Raw genomic sequence first — 4,903 nt, forward strand, 5'->3', positions numbered from 1 at the left:
TCTAACAAGGGGTGCAGTGAGGATATGGACCCCTTGATGACGGGCACATTTGTGCCATGAAAGTGAAAAAATGAAATTTTTTACTTTTACGTCACATTGTTCTACATTTGTGCCCGTCACCTGTGGGGTCCATATGCTCACTGCCCCCCTTGTTAGATTCCTTGAGGGGTGTAGTTTCCAGAATGGGGTCACTTGTGGGGGGTTTCCAGTGTCTTGGCAGCACGAGGGCTCTGTAAATGCGACATGGCGCTTGAAATCCTTTTCAGTGAAATTCAGCTTCCAAAAGCCAATTGGCGCTCCTTCCCTTTGGAGGCTCGTCCTGCGCCCGCTTGGCACTTTATCGCCACATGTGGGGTATTTCCGTACTCGGGAGAAACTGCGCTACACATTTTGTGTCTTTTTTTGCCTCTTATCCCTTTAAGAAAATGAAAAATTGAAGGCTAGAACGTTTTAGTGTAAAAAATAAATTTTTCTTTTTTCACGCCATATTGTTCGGAAAATCTGTGAAGCACCTATGGGGTCCAGATGCTCACCGCACCCCTTGTTACATTCCTTGAGGGGTGTAGTTTTCTAAATGGTGTCCCTTTAGGGGTGTTTTTTGGGTTTTGGCACCCCAGAGCCTCTGCCAACCTGAAGTGGTACAGTCAAAAATGACCAAATATAACGGAGGCATTGAAATTCACTAGGCGCTCCCTTATATCTGAGGCTTGTGGTTGCGTCAAATAGCGCAATAGGGTCACATATGGGGTATTTCAATAAACTGCAGAAACGGGACAATAATTATTGTGGTGCATTTCTCTGGTAATAGGTTTATAATTATGAAAAATATTGGATTACAATAAAATCTCTGCACAGAAAATTAAAATTTTCAAATTCCTTACACACTTAGCTTTTATTTCTGTGACTCCCCTAAAGGGTTAAAACACTTTCTGGATATGCTTTTGCAGAGTTTGGGGGGTGCAGTTTCTGAAATGGGGTGCTTTGTGGGGCTTTCTAACATACAGGCCTCTGAAATACACTTTAAACCTGAACAGGTCCCTAAAAATATCTGATTTTGAATTTTTACTGAAAATTTGGAAATTTGCTGCTAATGTTTTAAGCTCCCTATTGTCTAAAAAAAATGAAAGATAGTTTAATAAATGCCGCCAACATAAAGTAGACATGTTGCTAATGCTATTTAATATATAATTTATGTGGTATAACCACTTTCTGTATACGCCAAAAAGTTTCAAAGTTGGAAAAATGCTTTTTTTTCACATTATTTGGGTTTTTTTCATAAAGATTTGTTATGAGTATCGACTCCAATTTACCAGAAATGTAAAGTACAATATGTCACGAGAAAACAATCTCAGAATCAGCTGGAGTGACACAGGTCATATTCATAAAATTTGTCTCTGTCATTAAGGCCATTTCAGGCTCTGTCCTTAAGGGGTTAATAGACCTAGTCCATAGAACTTGTAATATTTACTTTAGCCACAAGGTGGCAGCAAGTACTTACATTGTAATTCACAGAGCTGTATTCCAGGAACTCCTAGCTGCAACCAACAAAAACGCAACTTTGTTGACACACACACAGCAGCACAGATCAGATGATCTGTCTGCTGTACCTCTGCAGCCTCCTTTATAGTGAGGCTGCACCTGAGACGCGGCGCACGCCACCGAGGCGCCGCCGGAACAACGAAATACCAGGTGGAACGCAACTTGCGTTCCACCTGACGTCACTTCCGGAACACAAGCCCGGAAACCGGAAATGCCGCGGCCGAGTGGAACGCAACTGCGTTCCACTGTAATCGGCCGCAGAAAGGAAAAAAGAAGCACACTGCTTCTCCAGCAATGTGCCGGATTCACAGTGTGGACCTATATTTACCTACTACCGAGGTCTCCAGCGGGGCAACATCTTAGTAACACCGCCTACAGGTACCTGAGAAAGAAAAAAAGGGGGGGAGGAGGGATAGTCCCAAAGGGCTACAGAAACGAAGAAAAAAAGACTGGGGTGTGTGGGGAGGTGGAGTCTATTTATACTTCCTGGGGGAGGAGTAATAAAGATTAAAAAGTTTACTTTAAGTATTCATTAAATATTCCTTCGTCCCAGGGGCTCGCAGGGGCGATAATACCCCAATGTTGTGATGCCAATGGGACGATAGGGAATCTTCCCTTCAATCAAGCCCAAACTTCCACCATGGGATTTGAATTTAGTTCTCTCTCAGTTAACAAAACCTCCATTTGAACCCTTACCAGACCCCTCCATTAAAACCCTCTCTCAGTTAGCCTTCCTTCTAGCTATTACTTCTGCCAGAAGGGTAGGAGAGATATCAGCCTTTTCTATTCAACAGCCCTATATGTCCATCAGAGAGGATAGGGTGGCACTATCTCCAGACCCAGCCTTACTTCCACAGATCCAAAGAAGTGGTTCTCCCCTCATTCTGTCCCAATCCATCTAATGAGGGGGAGTATCGTTTTCACTGTTTAGATGTCAGGAGATGTCTTATCCATTATCTACAGAACACAGAACAGTGGAGGCTTTCCAATAATCTTTTAATACTCTTTTAGGGAACGAATAGAGGGAAGGCTGCATCTGCCTAGGTGATAGATGGATTAAGAATGCCATTTCTTCTGCTTATTTAGCCGTGGGTACGTAAATCCCGTCAGGGTTCGGGGCTCACTCTACCCGATCGGTAGCTACATCCTGGGCGGAGAGAGCCTCGGTATCTATTGAGCAGATATGTAGAGCGGCCACATGGAGCTCCCCCCATACCTTTTTTTAAGCACTATATGCTCCAGTTGTCTTCTCAGGAAGACTTAACCTTTGGGAGAAGGTTGCAGACAGTGGTCCCACCCTAGGCGTTATTCCTATTCTATTCTCCATGGGTGCAGTCATAGGGCGAGAGGGAAAACATAAATTACTAAGGCTAGGTTCACACTGTGTTTTCAGCATCCGTTTAACGGATCCGTTTTTTTTAACGTCCAAAAAAATAGGGTCAGCAACGTTTTTTGGTCCGTTTTGGTCCGCCAAAAAAAAACGGATCCTTTTTTTTTTATAATGTTAGTCAATGGAAAAACGGATGCACACAAATGAATCAGTTTTTTGCAATCCGTTTTTCATGCGTTTTTTTGCAAAAAACGGATGCGTTAAACGGATGCTGAAAACGCAGTGTGAACCTAGCCTAACCGGTAATTACTTTTCCTCGAAGCCCATGACAGCACCCGCCTAATACCCTCCCTAACATTTGATATATGTAATAGTCTTACACTGTTAGTGAGACCTTGTATTGACAAAGTTTGTAGTATTGTTTTTCGAAGAAAAAAATAAAAAAGATCTCTCTCTTTATATATATATATATATATATATATATATATATATATATATATATATATATACTGTATAAGCTAGGAAAATATACTTTATTTTCCAAAGAAGATTTAGATATGTTCCTAAGATTCCTTGATGACGACTGGCGACGAAGAAGCGGTCTCTTCTTTTATGGATCCAGTGAACTGTTTCCTGTCCAGAGGAGCAGGAGGTGGACTTCTCCATGGGTGCCATCATGGGCTTCGAGGAAAATCAATTACCGGTTAGTAATTTATATTTTCCAACCCCAGAGGAAGGTTTGCGGTATTCTTAACTTTTTCCACTACAATGACAATTCCCAATCATGGGTATGGCACCGTGCTTACTGTGGCAGCCCAGCAGGAAAATCCTCACACCATCGGATGTGTCAGGATTCGGCAGCCCTTGGAAGGTCTCAACATTCTCGACAGCACTCTAGCTGCAGTCACACAGACACACCTATGTACACAATACACCAATATACAAGAGCTACCTGGGAAGTATCTAAGGTTGAAAGGATGGCAGTTATAAAAATGATTATTCTGCCACATGTGCTATACTACCTGAGCACCCGACCAATTTGAATACCAGATATATGATTTAAGAGGATTGTTGTACTTCTGAACAAACTGGTCTGGGGGCAAAAAAAAAAAAAGTATGGATCAGGTATGAAGTAATGTGTCCCCCCAATCCTGTCTTGTATTATGGAATCAAGTGAAATTAAGTGGGGGTATCTTTTGAATGACTGGACATGGGAAAATTCAGAGGCGAAATTAAAGGAGAAGTACAGGCAGACCTCTTTTTGTCATAAGTGCCAGGGAGGGGAGAGGATAAAAGAAATAACATGGTCTCACCTCCCTGGCTCCAGCGCTGGTGGCAGCACACCACCAATCCGATCCCCAGCCGCTTCCTCATCTGAGTGAGGACCTGGGTCATGATGTGTTAGGTCAGCTTCGCCAGTCAGTGGCCAAGATGGAACTTCGCTATGGTTGAACTTGATGGACATGGGTCTTTCTTTCAACCGTATTAACTATGTAACTATAGCCACTGACTGGCTGAGCGGACCTGAACATCACGACCCGGGTCACCGGGACCTGGCAATCAGATTGGTGGTATGTAGCTACCAGCGCTGCCACTCAGCGGGGAGGGACAGAAGGATTAAAGGACATTCATTGTAAACTTTGTACTTGTTGCGAGGTCCATGGTGTTCGTGGATTACTGAGGTACGTGCATTGCCTTTTTTCTTATAATATACGTTGGCGATCAAAATTAGAGAACAATGAATGAACACTGGATACTTTACTCATGTTAGGACACACACACAGGGGCCGGAGATTAAAAAAAAATAAAAATAAAGCCTTGAACTACCTTTCATAGACAGAGCAGATCCTCTTGAAGACATGGAAGGCCTCAGCTTGCAGGCAAATAGCAACTTTAATAGGCTATCCTACTCTACCCTCTCATGATCCCACTATCTGCGTTCTGTCTTGCTGTCTGTTGTTGTAGGTTGGGGGTTCCCCTTCAAATAGACAGAACTTTTGTTGCTTTCTTTATAATACAAAAATGACTCCACAG

The sequence above is a fragment of the Dendropsophus ebraccatus genome, chromosome 11 (genome assembly GCF_027789765.1).
Source record: "Dendropsophus ebraccatus isolate aDenEbr1 chromosome 11, aDenEbr1.pat, whole genome shotgun sequence".
In the NCBI taxonomy this organism is placed as follows: Eukaryota; Metazoa; Chordata; class Amphibia; order Anura; family Hylidae; genus Dendropsophus; species Dendropsophus ebraccatus.